Genomic DNA, 19061 nt, shown 5'->3' on the forward strand with positions numbered 1-19061 from the left:
AGCACTGCTGGCACTGTGTCAAAACTGCCTCCAAGCCCCCAGAGCCAGCAGGCCGGGGGTGGGCAAGGGAGGGGACATCAGCAGGGCACCTGACCCAAACCGACCAAAGGGATCTCCGGTGCCATGTGGTGTCACTCAGCAATAAAAGGGGGGGCGGGGGGGCTCTCATTATGAAGAATTGTCTTCCCTTTGTGTATTGAGGCCCTGCTGTATTGAGGCCCTGCCTCCCAGGATTCTCTTTTCCCAAGATCCTCCCAATGCAGGAAACGGTGCCTTCTGCCAACCCCTTCCCCCGGGGACCTGCGGCGCTCTTGGTCTCCTGTGCAAATGTCCACCAGCAGCTCGGGGCCTGGGAGGGACACAGGTAAGTTTGTCTGAGAGAACGGGCTGGGAAACCTCCCTCCTGAGGAGCTGCTGGGTTCGTGCAGCTCGGGAGGCTCTTCCTGGCTGCAGGCTCGGAAATGGGCTTACACCCCTGTGAGAAGGGTTGGATGTTCCATTCTTCTTCACAGAGAACAGAAAGTGGCAGATGATAGATTAAAAATGAGTAATGCCAAACCTACCGAAGAGCAGGAGGCTGTGGTGCTGAAATCCCAGCAGGGAACGCAGCGGGGGCTGGCGGTGTTTGTCCTCCCAAAATTGCAGTTCAACATAGCCCAGCTCCTAGAGGGGAATCTTAGGTCTGTTATTTGTGTGTGATTTGAGGGAAGCTTTCAGAATTGTTCTGGGCATCAGATGGAAACCATTGCTGAGGTGCTAAGGCGAGGGGTAGCTCAGGGCAGTGGTGGTGCTGGGGAGGGAGGGGGCAGCCCACGGCCGCTGCCTCCCAAGGCCCACACACCGGAGCTGCTGGGGGTGAGGCTTTGTTTCACCCCAGCCCCTTCACGACAGGCGGGATGTGGATGTGGCTGCTAAGGCGGACCTGAAGCGGCCTTGGGGTGGCAATGGAAAGGCTGGAGCTGAGCACTGGCGCAAATGATGTGCACTGAGGGCTTGGGAGGCTACAGGGGACAGGGACCTGCAGTCCAGACCTGCGTCTGGTGATGATTTTAGCTGGTTCCCAAATGTGGGTGCTTCCAGCAGCTGCATGGGGCTGTTAATTGCATCCAGGAGCCTCTTACCCTGCCCTTTTTCCTGTCTGTACAGTGAGTGGGAGGTTTCCTGCCTCTTTTCCAAGCGCCTGTCCCTTTTGTCTCTGCCTATGCCTACGCCATGCCTTTGCTACCAGCCAAGTGCTACCTCCTTACCAGATCCCTCTCGTCCCTTCAAACAGCAAAATTACCTGGCCAAACTCTTCCATGGCCTCCTGGGGACAGCAGCGTGGCTCTGCCACTATAGTGGCCACAGCACGGAGTGGTGGATCCCCATGCTTGGCACCCACCACCTCACCTGGGCAGATGAGATGGGTGCTGTTGGCTCTGCCTTTACCCTGCCCACAGGAGGCAGCTGCAATGCCAGCAGCTGCTTCCACAAGGCAAAGGCCCCCAGGGAGATAGGAAACAGCAATTTTCCCTTCCGGAGAAGTGAGAGGGATGTATATTTTTGGAGGTTTATTCTAGGTACTTGCTGGAAAGGCTCCACAAATAGCAGTGACTGTGTGTGCCAGCAGGAGGAAGAAGATGGATGGGAGCGAACTCCTGCTCCTGGGAGATGTTTTGCCTCTGGACGCGGAGAACAAGCTGCGAAATGTTCCCACCATGTGTTTGTGGATCCGCCGCACAGGCGGACGTTGCTCAGCTCCAGCACGCTCGTGCAAAACGTGTCGGTGCAGGGATGACTGAAGTGAGTGACTTCCCTTTCCTCTGGGAGCGCACACGAGGCCGCTGCTCTGCCAAGCACCAAAAGCTGCACCCAAGCCTCCTGCTAGCCAGTGTGGTAAGTCAGCCCCGACTGGGTGGCCCTTTTTTTTTTTTTTTTTAAATCTGCAGACAGGTCTCAGTCTGAAGTAGAAACAGCTTTCCTTGTCTGAACAATTTAAAGAATTGCATTTTCATCTTTTCCTTGGCAAGGCACAGTGCAAATAAAGTGAGATGCGTTTGTATCTCTTGACTACTTTTTTTCCACAGCCTAAAATCTTCTATTTTCTTTTCCTCCTTTTTTCCTTTGAAGCAATCTTTTGAAGGTTTTATTTTTTAATTTCCAAACATACTCAGAAGAGAAGTTCACTTTTTTTCTGTACGTCTTCCACTGAGACAGACTTCCATGTTGGGGAGCAGCCGGGCTGGAGACCTGGGGCTTTAGCTTTGCCAGATGGGCTGGGAGGGCAATGGGTGAAGAGGTGGTGCTTGCAGTTTTGGTTGGAGGAGATCACAGGGTGCCCACAGAGCCGTGGTGGTAGCAAAGGCTGCTCAGGGGCTGATGCATCCCTCCAGCAAAGCCTCTGACCTGACGCAGAGCCTCCGCTGGAGCCAGTGGCACCTCCCAGCAGGAGTGGCTGAGCAGCAGCACGGTTATCCCATGCCTCTGCTTTGCAGAGTTGGGGGTGCAGCAGGATGGGAATTCAGTGCTGGGGATATGGGATTATCCCTGAGCTGAGGATAATGCTGAAGTCTTGCTCAGAACCAAATTTGATGAACAAGAAGGGGGAGCGTTGTGCCTGGCTGCAGCGTGCCCCAGCCCTGTGCTGTGTGCTGCTGATCTGCCGTGGACAAAGCCGTGGGCAGCCAGGGGCTGCCCCGAGCACACGATGTGGTGGGCAGCGTCCCCGTGGGAGCTGTCAGCAGGAACAGACTTGGCTCCCGGTGCTTTAACCTGTGCTGGGGGCAATAACACAAGTGCTTTGGAGGAGAGAGACTGGAAGAAGTTCAAGCCCGGGAAGTATTGTCTTTGTCTTTGCAGGGTTGCATTGGTTTGTTTACCACACTGCCATTCTATGTCACATGTTTTTCAGGGTTCTTTCTCCTCCTGCCATGAGATTTACCTTCTTTCTGTTCAATTATTTGTGCTCTTTTGCCTTGGATTTTGTTTTAATTTGATAAACTTCTCTAGGGCATCTCTGGAAAGCAAGCACTTAGCTGTGGTTTTGATGGGCTCTGAGCAGCTCTGTTTTGAACAGGAGCAGGAGATTTGCAGGTCCCAGCCGTGACTGGCAGCTGCCTTCCCCAGGCTTGCGGTGGTAAGATGTGGCTGCTGCAGTTTGGGAATCTGAACAGTCCTTTGTGCCAGTTTATTAAAACTTGCAAACGTGAATGTTTTTGAAGGATGTGTTCATGACTTAAAAAAAAAAAAAAAGAGAAAAAGGGCTAGAGTAATTGAGTCTCCTTAGGGTTTCACGGGCATGTGTACTTGTTTGTCTTTCAAATAAGCAAGCTGATGCTCAAAAGAAGTGGGAAAGAAGCTGCTGTGAACGCTTGTGCTTTTTTAAATGACAGAACAGACTGTTTTAGAAGTCCCACATGGCTGTTAGTGTTGTTACGCAATTTCTTTGGGGAGTGCTGTGGCAAGCAGCCACAAGCCTTGTTCTCTATCTCTAGCTCTTAGCAGAGTGAACCCTTGCAGCAGTTACTCCCTGTCAAGCTGCCCCTGGGATTTGCGGGGATGTTTTTTTGCCTTCTCTAGGTAAGGCTTCATGTGTGCCGCATGATGTTGGTCTGGGTCCCATTTTACCTGCATCCACTGGAAGATGCTCCAGTGGTCACTGCCTGGGCCTTCCTGTACTACCAGCCATGCTCACTTGTTTCCTGCAGGTGAAGAGTAATAGGGGGAAAAAGGTCACAAAAGAATTCAAAATAGTCTTCTGGTTTTTTTTCTCTCTAATTGTTTTTTAATATCTTTGTAATTAATCTGTTGCTAAGGATATGCAGGAACTTCTGGGAAATATGTTTCTCTAATACAGTTGGTGAAATCATCATGTATTTAAAAAAAAAAAAGCTGAAAAAAGAGATTTCAGAATTTAAATCCTTCATCTGGAAGGAAATCCTGGAATCAGTGGAGCCAATGCCTTCGTGCACCTTCAAGCCTAGTCCTGAGAGAGGCTGCGTTTCCCATGGGAGCCCTCTGGTTAATGTGGAAAGCACGTTACAGGATTGAGTTCTCAGCACTTCTCCAGGAGAGTGAGTCCAGATTCATGCCCTCAGCATCTGTATTTTTACAGCACCAACCACAACATCCCATTGGATCAAGATCAAGGCGCTAGTCCTTATTTTTAAGGTGTGTAGCGGTCTGGACTACGGGTTTCTGACAGCCAAAAGCTTCCAGCCTGAGTTAAGCAACACAGCGTCACTGGTGGCGTGGAACTCCTGACGGGGTGGGTAAAGCATGGCCATGCAGGCCGCGGGTCTTCCCCTGCGCCGCCCCGAGAGCCGGGGGATGCCCAGCACCAGGAGCAGGGGGGTGTTGTGGTCACTACTCCAGGTATAATGCAAAGAATAAGTCTGGTGAAGATATTCTTCTCCCCACCTCCAACAGTGCTTCCTCTAAAAATGCTGGGCTAGGCCTAGCCTGCAGGAGCGCGGCCCTCCTGTGTATGTGGTGTGCCACATGCCAGACGCAAGCTGCGTCGCTCAGAGCACTGTTGAAACAGGCTGCAATCATCAGTGAAGTTTAAAACCCCACTGACTCATCCCTTGGGAATGCTAAAGGTGCATTTTGGTTGCTCTGTCGCAGCCTGATGGGGTTTTCTTGTGATCCAGGCCCGGCCTGCTGAGGGAACTGCTGTGCTTTGTGTCAGTGGCAGGTTTTATTGCGGCCCTGGGTAGTGTTGGACCTCCTGTTCCTGTAGCCACTGCCTTGCAGTTGGGTGGCCTTGGAGCATTCATTGATTTATCCAAGCTCCAGCTTTTCCCTGGATACTTTACAACTGTTTGTGCTATGCTCTTTGTTACTGAAACTGGATGCAACTTAGTTAATGGCATACAAACCAGGAAAGAACACTGCTATGAAAGTCCTACTGCTATTTAGTCCTTAGCACATTTTCATTTAAAAAAATATTCTAAATAGTAATTTAACAAGTCAAAATTACAACTGAACCAAAGAGAGATCCCACAGAACTTCCAATGGTTTTTATGCATCTCTGCACAACATATTTGGATGTACCTGATTAGGCATTAAAAAGGGCTGCTTTTTGTTGTCTTTAATAATTAGCTAATACTGCTTCATCTGAGCACCTCCAGCACTGTGGTAACAGTATTTAGTTGCAGCTGCATCTGGAAAGGTTTGGAGTTTGACCACCCTCTATACGTGCATCATTTTTTCTACCAATAGTTGCTGCTCTGAACCTGAAGCAGCCCTTCTGGCAAGGAAGTCCTCTCGTGTCAGAGGAATGCAGGTTCCTGTTTGTGGGATTTCTGGTATCAGCACAACGAAGCTTCTCACCAGCAGATGAACCCCATGATCTTGCAGGTCCAAACGTGATGTCTCTAACTAGTTTTGCATGTCTGCACTGTTCCCTCTGCAATATGTTTGTGGTTCAGTGGCTCCTTAGAGGTGGCATGGGGGAATTGATTGAGAAAAGACATTTGGAGTATTAGCCCTACGCACCATTGACTCCAAATCCCCCAAACTGGTTTGGCAAGCGATACACAAAGACATTCTGCCGGTCCCTTCCCAGTGCTTGTAGGCATCCGTTTATTTCCACACATGCTCCTGGCTAGCATGCAAGCCCCTGTCACAGTTTACAGCAAATGCAACGAGGCTCAAGCTGTGAAAGGAAAAGTCCAAACCACCAGCATTTGGACTGAAACACAAACATTTCCCTCTTGAATGAGATCACGCTGACTGAGGAAGAGAGATGTAGGGAAGTGGCCAGGGTGCTGTTGCCCCAAACAGCTTCCCATTTGGGTGGGATACAAAATGACTGTTTTTGCATGTGGACCCTCAGTTGTGCAGAGTGGTGCAGGTGTAGATGGGCATGGTCTTGCTGTGTGGTCTAGGTGAGATCTGCCAAGGCCCATTTGTACTCCCTAATTCCCAAACCGGTGCTTCTTGGCATGAAACCCATGCAAGGAGTGTTCCTGTCCCTCTTTGCAGCCCCTCTAGTCACAGTCCTAGACCTGGACTTTTTTTTTTTAACAATACCAATGTGGACCTCACTCAGCACCCCCTGGGTGAAGGTAGCAATGGACGCCCATGCAGACCACCCCTCTGCTCTTGTGGCTTTACCCATACAGAATGTGGAGAGTGGCTTTGAGAGCATGGGGTTCATGGTCTTCATGGCACCTGTCCCTTACTGGGAACTTTATTTCAGAAGCTGCATCTCAGCTCTAGCTACATGGACAGCAAGGTGCAAGACCCACACTGTGCTGTTGAGGGCTATTTTTTCCTCAGCGAATGAGCTGGAATGAGGGAGTGAGCAAGGGAAGGGTGGAGAAACCTACTTCAGCCTTGGTGGTGTTAGCAGGGATGATGGTGCTGGGAAGTGGTGACAGATATGACAGTGTTGTCCTTGAACTCTGCATCAGAGCTTGTGCTCTGGGCTGTGTGGAGTTGAACCAGCACTCCTGGCCCTGCCAATCTGCCTCCCTGGGGAGGAGATGCCCTCTGAACAGTTGAACTGACTTCAGCTGTGAGCCCGGAGCACGGCTCTGCTGGAAGGGAGGTCTCTTCCCAGCCATGTGGCCACTGCCTCAGTGTCCAGGCACTGCGGGCAGCAGCCTGCGCAGGCCAGGCGGAGTTGTGCCTTTCCCTGAGAGCGTCTAACAGTAGTTTCTTCCGTGGGGGGAAAGGCTGCCCCAAATCGTGAGCCTTCGCCAGGTGTGGGACTTACCAACAGGAGGCTGAGCCATCACCCACCTCTGCTTGGCTGTGATGAGGGGAAGCGGCTGAACACCAGACTCTCCTCCAGGATCTGCTTCTGCTCACCAACAGTGACAGGAGTGATTGCCCACAAAACATGGGGCCTTGAACTCCCTGGAAACCGCATTTTATCAGCGAGCATCCGCTGAGATGGATACAAACGAATATGAAGCACTGGAGGGCAGTGAAGAGACAACCTTCTTCAGAGCAGTGATGGCTCCTGCTTCTAGGCCTGCTCCGCGGATGTGCTTGAGGAGTAAATCTGCGTGTCCTGGGAGCCACCTGCGTGCCGCTTCCTCCCTATTGCTGCTCCCGAGAGGTCCTGTCCAGGACAGACAATGCTTTGCTCGCTAATTGCGTTTCAGGACACATAATCCTTACTTCACACTTTTTCCCAGACAATATCTTTCCATATAATCTTAATGATTCCTGCTGCAATAACAAATAGGCAGCCCTGAGAATAACTTCACACTTAGTTGCTCGTGCCAAGAATCTCACCACTTGGCCCTTCTCTGGGTGTTTTCCCTCCAATCCATCTGCACAAACAGAAGTGGGCCAGTTCTGTGCCTCAGGAATGAGGAGATAAAAAGGCAATAATTTATTTTTCCACCAAAGCTAGAAGTATTTTATAGAATTTGCTAAAGTTTTTGTTTCAGGAAATTTCATCATGTCTCCAGGAAAAAAAAGCGTCTAATTGGCCTCAGATTTTCTAACTCCCTTTTCATTTTTGTAATATGAGGAGGTCTAGGTCATCTCAAGGTCACTGCAGTTAGTGTTGCTTTAGTGCACCTCTGTGGATACCTCGTTTCTGCAGCAGTTTTTCCTTTAAAAACAGCCCTAGCCTGCTGCTGTAACAGCCACTTTCTTTGGCAACCATTTGCATTCCTTTAGCATATGGAAATATTTTTAAAAACACATACCAGTGTATGGTGCTTATAGGTGAAACTCTCCATCAAAAATGGAGCAAATACTTCCAAACTATTTGAAAGTTGTTATATATGAAAAATAATAATAAAAAAATCCCTCAGCTTTTAACAGAAAGCTGCCATTTCCCATTATCTAGATTGGAATCCTAGTTGATGTCAAAATAAAATGCTGGTGGTTATCAAATTAATAAAATGTTTTGCTTGGGAAAAAAAAAATAATTTTACCACCCTCCAAAGACTTCCTGCTGTCTTGACATGCTGGTTTACATAGCTTCAGTTGGTGAGTTCATTCCAGACTTTTAGCTTGAGTTTTCTGATCTGTCTGAGCAAAGCTGTGGACTCAAATCTTTTACCTTAGGAAGAATTGATTTGTGGTATCTAGAAAATGGAACAAATGCTGTATATGCTTACCTGAAATACCACATTTTTCTAAACAGGTGAGGCCAAAAAAGGATGCAAGAGAGGAAGCACTGTCCCTGTCCATTGCTAAGGAGCTGTAGCACGGAGGAGAAAAGGTAGTTTACATCTTGCAGAAAGTCCGTGGCCAGATCAGGGTACTGCTTTAACCTCTGTGCCAGCCTTGTGTACAGCAAGGCTTTCCTTTGGACATGGTCATCATGGAGTTATTGGAGTTGGAGTTACTGGATATTTCAGTTCTGCATTTACAACAAAGCTGATGCACTCTACGTGTACCCCCATGTTGTATTTATTTAGTTTTTTTTCTTCATACTGCTGGTGTCAAAAACCAACAAAACTTCACAAATTCACAAATGAAATGCCCAAACAAATGAAAAGTGCTCAGGAGAGTCTAGGCAGGCACTGTGAGGAAGGAGATGATGACACACAGATGTGCTTCCGGATCCCATCCTCAACACACAACAAAATCTTTTAAATTTTCTAGTAAAGCTGAGGAAGAACAAATTGTCTGGGTCTGGGAGAGAACTGGAGAAGACAGGGCAGTGTGCTGCTCAGCATCTTCCCAAGTATGGGAAAGGCTTGGTGGAAATATGAACCAACTCAAGGAGCAAGGGACAGCAGCATGTAGCTGCCAAGTAGCTAGTTTAGCTGCACTATTTCATATATTTGCCAAAGCTATGGGGCTTGTTGCTGGAGTAGGAGGCTGGGAAAGGACCTTAGGAGATGATGATCTTATGCTAGAGAGTTTAATTATGAGCAGGACTTGGAAAAGGATCAGTGTGGAAGTAGTTGTGTTCCTGTGGGATTTTTTAGGCAAGCATGTGGTTAAGCAGAATGCCAGGGCAAACCCTGGTACTGAGGTACCCGTGTATTTATTTCTTTTGGGGGAGGAGATAAAAAAAAGGCTATGTGAGAGACCCTGAGCTGCAGTTTGAGTCCCTTGCTTGCTGGAGATGCACTGGTCCTCACTTCCTCCCAGCTCTGAGTTTGGGTCACACCTAGCAATCCATCCGGAAATGTGGTAAAGGCGCAGGTTTGGGGGGGGGGGGGCTGCATTGTTCGCCTTGCAAAAATGTTTTCTTTTCATTCAGCAGCATCCTTACTGCTCTGTGAAAAAGCTACTGTGTGCCCACTGCTAGTGATGTCTTAAGAGAGAGCTATACTGGCCTGAAAGGCAAGAGAGGTCAAACTTTGCTTTGCTAAAGATCACATTTCAGAGAACGGAAAGGCCGTAAATGCCTGCGCTGGTTGTCTTGACAGGGTTAGGAAAGAAAATTGGAACGGAGTTGAGAAAAAAATCATATATTCAGGGCAAGAGCAGCAATGAAAGCATACCAAAATTAGCCCTGCATGACCAGCAAGGCAAATAGCGACGCTGAAGAATGAATTCACCTTTCCTTCAAAGCCATATTTACAGGGTCTGGTTTGCTGCAGAAATGGACTGTCACAGGCACGGGGTTACCAGGTGCCTGAGCTAATGTTATGTTATGTGCAAGCATGTGCTTGCTCACATTCCCTCCTCATAATGCTTTGTGCTTGATCAGTTTTTCCATGTTTTTGCATGAGCTTACTTTGGAAGATGTTGGTGAGCGGACAGGTGTTCCAGGACAGAGGGAGCAGGGGAATTATTTCTGTAGCAGAAAATCTCTCGGTCCCATTACTGGGCAAGAAAATAGACTAGATGCCCTTTTGAATATTGCTCTCAGTGTATTTGCTAGGATGAATGCAGTCCCAAAATATGGCTATTTGCAGTTTTGAGTCCTTAAATATGAACTTCTTGCTTGTGCTGGGCTTGCCTCTTCTATCCTGCTCCTCCTGCTTATTCACACTTTGTACTTTGTGTAATTCTTGGGAAAAATAGTAAGCCTCCAAGCATTTTGCACTAGAAGTGTTGTGCTTTAGATGTGATGGGGTCCTGTTTAACACCACCTCAGGATGTAAATGTGTGAACAAAGCGCCCTGGGCTGCTCAGTGACTTTTTGTCACCACGACAAGTACCATCAAGCAAGTACAACAAAAACCTGCCCAAACTGTTTGGTTTGCTTGTTTGCTGTGGTTCTTGTGGGGTGCATAGTTGCTTTGCATGGATGCAAGAGGCAAAGAAAATATAGAGGTTGTATTTGGTAATAAACCTTAAAGCAGCCCATTTTCTTGAGGAGTGATGCCGAAGAGAGGTGGCAGAGCAGACTCGGAGCAGAGCGTCCTTATCCTTTTCTCTTTTCTGTGTCTTTTTTGTTTATTCTCTGTTGTTAACCTGAAATCTGACTTGCGTCAGCAATAGTGTTTTGGGGTTCTGTGTGTTCTCTGGTAACTTTTCACAAGAGAAAGCCTGCCTTTGTTAGATATAAACTCTGTCATAACAGAAATTCAGATGGCAATCGAAGGGTGAGGTAAACTTGCCAATCACAAGGAAGAGCTGGAGCAGGGGCAGAGTTTCTGAGCAGCAAGGGTGAGTATGGGCTGTGGGTAGCCTCCCCTCTCTCGGAGATGTTGGTTCTGGTTCAGTTCAGATACTCATCTGCTTGTTCATGACTTTACATGAATCATTTCATTCAGCCACAACAGGTCCTTGATCTTGCTTAGGGGCCCTTCTTCCACAGCCGTATACAAAGGAAAATTTTGTAGCTATTATTGCAGGGCTTAAGTTCTCTCTCTCACGACCAGACACATGGCCTAATATCTGTTGGCAAGCTGGGAATACAAAATGAAACACCATTATATATGATCTATTTACAGCTGTATATGTGCTGGTGCTGATCCATCTGTGTTTCAGGCCATGTGCCACTTGGGGTATACTGGGAGGGAAGCCCATTTAGAAAACAAGACCTTTCTACTGATGATCTTGGATAAGATCTTTCGCCCTCAAGGTTTCATTTTTCTCCTGCATCTGATGACCACTATGAGACAATAGCAAGGCTGAAGCCAGGATTTTAGCTTTGAATGGTGATTTCCAAAAGTTCAGCCCTCATTTAGGGACCAAGTTGGATAGCTGGATTTTCAAAAGGGTTCTATGTTTTCTCTCACATGCTTTTCAAAATCTGAGCAGTGTACAGGGGCTGGCTTTAAGAAAAGCTTTTGAAAATTGTGCCCCACTTGTAGTTGCTCAGAGGTCTGAATCCCACAAATCAATAAACTCGAGCATCTTTGCAGGTTGAATGTGTCCCTTGTACCCAATTGGTTTTCTGGTGAGCATATCATGATTTGTTTGTACGTTCTGCTTCACCCTCACCACATTCTGCTTTATTAGGCCAATAAGAGAACGGACAAAGATGCCAGTAATAAATACCATATTTTTTTCTGTTGGTGAGTTTCCTGCAAGTACCCATTTCTAAGAGGCTGCTAGTCAGAACTGGCTGAACGCTCCATACAAATGTATTTCAGCTTGCAGAGTGCTGGTGAATTATTTGCCGTGACTAGCCTTTGGCTATTTACTGTGAGTTATGCAGCGTGAGTGATTAATCATGTACATTGGGTGCTTTTGTTTTGTTTTGCTTTTTCACTCCATGACCGGATAACTGAAACAAGAGCAATGAAATAAGGAAATTCAAGTTGCCACATAAAGACGTCCAGCATGAATGCTAGAGCCAACACACATTCATGCAAGAGCTGGCGAGACTTTTACTTCTTCCGCTACCTCTGTGACATTTTGGCAATTCCAGAGCCCATTGCTGAGTTTTTAACTTGTCCCATGTGACACAATCCAAATATGCTGGGCCATGCTCCTTCTCAGTTACTGCAGTGATAGAGCAGTCTTCCAGATGATATTCCTTTTTAAGGAAAATCAATATTTTTTTGTGTGGAAGAACTTAGTGGACTGGATGTGTGTCCTTTTTGCTCAGCCAGTGTTGCGGTGTGGTGTGAGAAGAGCGTCAGCATTCATATGACCAGCAGGGCCATCAGTTGAAGGTAACTGGGGACACGGCCCTCAGGCTTATTGTAGCTTATTCTGAGGTAATCTCTATCACTGTCACCTGTGCCAACTCAGCGGCCTTAATTCTCCGTCTTTGAGGAGAGGTCAGCACAAATTCAGCCTGATTCCTAATAATAAGCCCCTACCGTTAGGAAATGTGTGTTGTTACATGGGGTGACAGCATGAGAACTCTTCTCAGCTGAGACCCTCTGCTTGTCCAGGTCACTTACAGGCTGGTGCATGCTCTACTTTGGATGAGCTTGAAGAAAGCAAACTGGAAAGCAAACAGGAAAATTTGGGTACGAGGTGGAGATTAGTGTGAACTGAAGTGTTTCTTGTACATGCAATATGAAAAACGATTTAAAGCATGTGATGCAGTGACCTCAAGCCTATGGCTGAGTAAAACTAGGAAAGACATTTACAACTGAAGTTGCTATTGCTCTCTTTGGGTTTATATTCCCTGTATGATCAGTTTTTATTACTTATGTGCATACCTGTTCATTACACAGCTCTCTTAGCTGCATCACTGAATCTATTGCTTATAACCAGTTTGTGAGCACCTTCAAAAAGAACCTTTTCCAAATGCATATCCTCTAACTTTCTCTGTGGGTAAAGATCCTCTGCCTCCTGTAGTAGACTTTTTTTTTGTCCCCATTTTAACTAATGGGAAAAGATTTTGGAAAAACTTGGTATGACCTTTTGACATCACAGTGTGTGAAGACGAATTTGGAGGTGTTGCAGAACCACTTTGCAATCCACCTACTGAGTTTCAAGCAGTTCAAGTCATACCCCAGAATAAATATCTTAAAAATGATTAGCTGGTGTTGAAATTTTTAGTTATGATATTTTCTATTACCATCTTACGTTGTCATTCACAGAATAAAAGCCCCATGCAACTGCAACAGTGATCCTCGGTGGCAGGTACAATAGGAAGACAGTAAGAAACACTTTGCTTTGGCAAGCCTGGAACCAATGTGCAAGGTAGAGCGAGGAAATAGAGGAGCAGAGAAGCCAGCACATGCAAGTTCTTTTAATTGGCCTGGTATTTCTTCAGGTATGTTCAAGTCAATACTTCAACCTTTGATCACATTTTAAATCAAATCTGGAGTAGTTTGTTGCACACTTTCATTGCACAGTTCTTAATTGTGCGGGGGTTTGTTTTAGGCTTCCTTCTTTCTGACGCTTGTAAGGCTCTGTCGTGACTTTTAAGTAGTCAGAAAGATTTGGACTGCTTGTCTGGGTTGTTTCCTTGATAGGGAAGAAGAGTGGAGTCTATTTTCAAAATCTCTCTTATTTGTAAGTTATTTACACCCTTGGATGGGATTTTGATGGCAATGCTGACGCTAATAACAGGTGCAGATCTATTTTCAGAGCTACAGCAAGATCAGCACTGTCTCTCAGCACCTCCAGCCAACAGCAGTCGATTCTCTGCCCAAAGCATCCCATGACACTGCGGTTCAAAGTCCTAACTCTTTCCCAGCATAAAATGGGGCCCCACTGCAGAGAACATGAGCTTGGCACACAATATGGAAATCATTTCTCTCGCATATATTCAGCCACCTGGCTCAACTGTTGATTAAGTAGGTTGTTCTCCTCGCTTATTTTTGGTGCCAGTCCAACTAGGGTTGTCTTTCTGACAAAGAGAATGAAAGAGTCCCTATTTGCTTATCACGCTTGTAAGGAATTCCTAGCATTTATATAGACCAGGCGTGTCTCCCTCAACCCTGGTGAGAAACCCTTTACTTACTTGTAATGAGCACGTGACTTTAGGTATGTTAAATAGGTATCCTGTCCTTGCAGCATGGGAGCTTTCAAATGTTTGTTTCAAAATCTTGCGTGGAGACAAAATGTTTTGTAAAATTCCAAAGGAAGCAGAAAGCATTATTTTTACTTCAAATGAAATACGATAACTTACCAATATTGTTTTGGCTAGTCTTCTCCAGTCCTTTATCATGTTGGTTTATACACATCCATTGCTGTTGTTACATCTGATGTTATCAAGAATAGAAGCCTTTCTTTTGGGAAATGGGCTTTCTTTGTTAACTTGTCTTCTCCCTTTTGGCTTGGCTGTGAAATCAGATAATAAAATCATGCACAGAAAATAAGATCTTTAAAATTTAATCTGCTGCACAAAGCATGGAGTTCCTGATGAAATGGAGGGGGAAGATAGCTGTGAAAATATATTGTGACTATTTTAATCGGCTGGTGAAATGTGAATATTTACCTGGACAAACCATTTTATAGTGCTTTAGCTTCTCCAGTTTGGCTCCAAAGACACATAGAAATAGAGCAAAACATTATATTATAAATGCATTCTTAAGGTAAGGTTAGAGAATAAAACTGGCAAGATGAAATCTGGCACTTCCAGGGAGCATATCCTATCCCTTGTCTAATTCCAATGATTTGTGTGAAGCAAAGTTCCTTATGTGGGGGATTGCACAACTTTTGTGGTGTTATATGCAATTACCTTTTACTGCCTAGACAAACTGTCAGAGCATTAACCTGAGGTTTTCCATGCAATGTTCCAGATGCACATCCCCCTCAAAAAGGCCCATAATTCAGCTTATTTATAGCTGAATAGAAATAATAATAATAAAAAACCAACAATGCCTCCAAATAGAAGTCAAAGTTCACAGGGATTGGCTAGTACAGCATTTTAAAGCCTAGTTCTCAGCAGGTTGTAGGACTGGGGAGAGACCATAATAGGATATTGAAATGTTTTTTCTTTTTCAGACTTGGCAATAAATTCCTTGACATCCCGTTATAATTTTGTGAGCTGGTTGAGATTGTCATATTGCATTAGCTCCTGACGAGCCTCCATGCAGGGAGGTGCACAAGCCCGTGTATTTTGTCCACCTATGTGCAATGCCAGAGATAGGTGGGTAGGTTTTTGTTTCATTTACCCATGTAGGAGGAGACATTTGAAGCAACCTACAAAGCAGCCAGCTGTTGTGTCCTACTGCCACAAGGGGCTATCTCAGATCCTTGAAAATCCCAATGTGAACCTTCAATGCCAGCACCAGTCCACACATGGATGTGCAGATGTGGAAGCCAAAACCAAAGGAATGGATCTGTGAGCATGAGCCTACTGTCCAGGCTAGAGCAGTTGTCCTGGGTGTGGACTGATACCCCATGATATTGCAGCCTATGGTGATCTGTAAACAGACCTACTCCAACATCTCACCTGTATGAACTAACTGACTTTGCTTGTTCATAGAAAAAGCATTAATGGTCCACCTTCCATGCCTTCTCTGAAGTGTTTTATGTGCTGCTTCCCTTCATGCAGAGTAAACAAGTAAATGGACTGAAGGGAATTTTCTAGGAGGTAGTTATATACATAACAAAAATGTACATATGACCTGTCATCTGTTTCTTTTTCCCAATGAACTGCAAAATCAACACACAAATATGTTTATATGAACAGGCCAGAAAAACAGCTGGCTCATCAAATAAAAAGGGCATGTTGGCTCTGTTAGGCCAAGTGTTCAACTGGATCCCCTGTATTTATAAAGTGAGAAAGTAGAGCATATTTGAAAATGCAGGTGTATAAATATTTCTGCCAGACCTGATGAAGTATTTGAAGTCTCCCTCAAGCCGCTGCTCTGACTCACCACTTTCCAGCATGTGGGGAATGCTGCCTTGTGGGCAGCAGCACTCCAGTTCCTGCAGCCAGCATCGGCCGTGGCCCTGGGGTTGTCGTCCTGATGCGGTGTTGCTGAGGAGCACCGTAGGATGCCCCTCGGTCTGACCTTGACTCTACGAGTATGATGGAAGTGTGGCCAAGCAGCAAGTGAAATCTGGGATGGAGGCTTCATCCACGGTGGAAGCAGTGGGTTGACTCTGTGGAGGTGCTTCAGGCAGATGTGGAGCTGACCGTTTGTTTCCTTGGCCTGGCATCCATGGAAGAAGGCTGCAACTTAACTGCCAACATGGAAAAACCGTCTCAGTTCTTAAGTCTAAACTTCAAAGGCGGTCATTATATTTAATGTTACAACCCCCCTAATAATCCTGAGGAGGGAGAGCAGAGCAACAACACTGGCACTGATGCAAACTGCAGACTCAATGCAAATATTATATTAGATACTTCCCAGCTATGACTTCCTCTGGGGTGCTGTCTTTGCTGCACATGGAAAAGTAAATCCTTTCGTAATAAAACACATGCATACACATACACACCCAGGCACACACCTGCAGAGCCTTAACGCAACCGTTGCATAACACGGGCTTTCTCAGCAAAGCTAACGCAAGAGTTCTGTCCCTTATGGAATGATGATCCCGTGGTTTATCTAAGCTGCAGCCAGCACAGGGTATTATGCTTATAAAAAATAAGGTTTTCAATATTTCATCTGCTTTCCTGTACATAGATAAAGTCCACAACTAAACAAAGCAATTATTAATAGCTTTTCCTCAGTTAAAGTTTGTTGTTGTTGTTGTTGTCATTGAATGGGCCTTCTACATGGAAAGTTTGACTAAATGATAAAAACTTTCTGAGCTGAAGGGACAGGAAGAAACAGAAAATCCATGGTGGAGTTTGAAATCAGAGTAAAGTTTAATAACCTAAAACCAGCTGAACATTGTTCTTCAAACTTTACAAGTATAATATATTTTGTCTTTGAAGAAAATATGGCAAGTTTTGTGCCCAAGTGAATTTTGAGGGCAAGCTTCCTCTGAGGAAGAAAGGGAGCTGGTTGTAGTATTAATGCTATTCCACAATTAACAAAACATAATCTAAAGCTATCAAGCTAATGATAAACTTTCACGCCAGGAATGGAAGTGTTACATTTCTACCAAATTCTTGTGCCAATGTTACTTCAGGAACCTTGTGAGCAGCCTCTGCCACTGCACCGACTCAATTCTGTGACTAAAAGGCCAAACCTTAACCTTTTTTGGTATATTTTGGTATTTCTGAGCATAAAATTAAGTCTGCACGCAAGTGTGTCCTGGCTGAAGGCCTGGGAAGGAGTTTCAGCTGTGAAAAAATAATGTTTAAGACATGATCTTGCTTTATGGAAAATTGTGGCACAGCTCCTTCTTCTTTCAAAAGGAACTGGGCTTTGCCCATGATATTTAGGTTACAAGGCCAGTAAATTGCCTTGTACTGAACTTAGGTTTAGAATTTAGAGAGTATTGTTTCTTTAGTTCCTGGTGAAGGAAGCAGCTCTCTGGGGCAAACAATGCAATATTTCAGCTTGGATCTTAGAGTTTAATTTCATTACATGATTAGGATTTTCTAATTTAGCAAACTCTGTTGATATCTTAGAAGAGCTCGTCCAAATTCCATTGACTCTCAACAATGGCATAATAACCTGCACTGAATCTGTTCCCGCAAGTCTTGCCAGTTGTCTCTCTCCCTCGCTCATCATGACACTAATGAAAGCCACTAGATGTCACTACTATATAGCACTAATAAAGTTAAAATAATATTTTTCTGGCAATAAATGTCCTGACTCATAAGGAAGTTGGGTTATAAAAGCCGTGGATAGTTTGGATTCCTTCCAGTTAAAAAACAAAACAAAACTTTTTTTTTTTAACTAAAAATATTGGATTCAAGTTCAAAACAGTCATTTAACAAATAACATTGACTTGTATTTTAAAAGGAAAAATACTTTGAAGTTAATACCAAGTAAAGAAACATGGTCTGTGGCTCTGAGAACTGAAATGATGGGAAAAAATTATATCTGCAGGTCTACAGTGCTAAAGACGAGGCTTGACTAAATGTAGGGTTGGGGACATTCAGGAATACTCATATTCTCTTGCTCAACCAGAAAATGAGGCAAAAGGCCAGTGAAATAATAGTAACAGCAGTAATAATATTGTATATTTATATGGTGCCTTTCATCTCCCAGATTTCCACACTGCCGTGTCTAGCTGACTGCAGATACAATAATCACTTCACTCACCACCGACGTGGAACCACCCTTGGCAAGGCCATGGCAGCTGTCAAACAGCACATTAAGAATTACTGCTACAATTCGAAAGATCACGAGGGCATTTTTGAAACAGGTAAAGTGTATTTTAATGGGGGAGCTTTGTATTTGTCCATATTGCTGGGGCTATGTCAAGTTCTCTCATGTGTTTCTCTCCTCTGGAGGGGGACGGTGTTCTGTTTTTTTTTTTGTTTGTTTTAAGACTTTGGTTATTGAAAAGTTGGCAGGTGAGCCAAACTTTTTAACTGTTCCTGAGAAGAAATTTAGTGGGCCTCAAGTGACCATCTGATTATCCCTTACTGTTACCTTACTGAATCCTTACACTTTTCTTTTGATGTTACCTAGGCAAGAACCAGCCAGCTCTGACACTGCCACAGGTAATGAACACGCTGAAATCCCAATGGTGGAAGATGCAGAGAATGTACTAAATTCTGCCTGTGTGGAAAAACTGAAATAGTAAGAAAATCCTCAGCTGAGGTAGGGCCTCCCTGGTGTCTCTCTCTGTGGAAACTCTTTTTTTTTTTTTTTTTGAACACAAAGAACGTGAGGTTCTTTTGAAATGAGATGGGGTGGGGGTGGCGGGGAGGAGTTCCCCCACCATGTGAATCTGCCACCTTTTGTCTACCAGTAAGTGATATGAACATCTTTGTGCAGTTCGGTAACCAATGTTACTCTGTGTGTTATTGCCTACTGTGTGTTCTTCTCTAATGACGCTGTTTTAACATTAGTTAGAATGACTTAGGTGGATAAACCTATGGTTTGGAAAGCACTGTGGGGCTATAGGTGCTGTATCACTGTAGGCTTCTATTAAATACCTGGTATCCAGACAAAGAATCATCCAAAGACACTCACAGATGTACAATGTAAGTAAAACTGGAGGGAATGCCAATCGGCCTTTCTCCTCGTGACTAGTACTACAGAGTTTGTATGTTCTAGGTCTAGGTAAACTCCCAGATGAGGAAGGAATGAGGCAGAAACAAGGCAAAGGCAAGAATAACTCACTTCCCAGGCTCAAGTTACCAACAAAAGCATGAAAGCCTCAGCCTGTAGTATAAATTATGACCTATCAACTCAACCAGAGTCATAATAAGAAGGGAGGAATCAGATGAGTAAGGCAATAGGGGAAAAGCAAATACTGTGAGTAATGGC

The 19061-nt window shown here is 45.1% G+C and overlaps 1 long non-coding RNA gene across 3 annotated transcripts in view; it reads left to right on the forward strand.

Annotated features, from left to right (window-relative positions):
- LOC125179650 (uncharacterized) overlaps nucleotides 1-19061 on the forward strand; it is a 30473-nt gene continuing 11412 nt past the window's right edge. Inside the window, exons 1-6 of one of the 3 annotated variants that reach the window (XR_010825000.1) lie at nucleotides 1-364; nucleotides 1549-1875; nucleotides 8096-8173; nucleotides 12864-13039; nucleotides 17832-17988; nucleotides 18258-18389. This is a non-coding gene — a long non-coding RNA (uncharacterized lncRNA). The remainder of the gene's footprint in view (nucleotides 365-1548; nucleotides 1876-8095; nucleotides 8174-12863; nucleotides 13040-17831; nucleotides 17989-18257; nucleotides 18390-19061) is intronic. The other 2 variants (XR_010825002.1, XR_010825001.1) reach the window with 2 other exon arrangements.

This window comes from Anser cygnoides, chromosome 14, assembly GCF_040182565.1.
Source record: "Anser cygnoides isolate HZ-2024a breed goose chromosome 14, Taihu_goose_T2T_genome, whole genome shotgun sequence".
Lineage (NCBI taxonomy): Eukaryota > Metazoa > Chordata > Aves > Anseriformes > Anatidae > Anser > Anser cygnoides.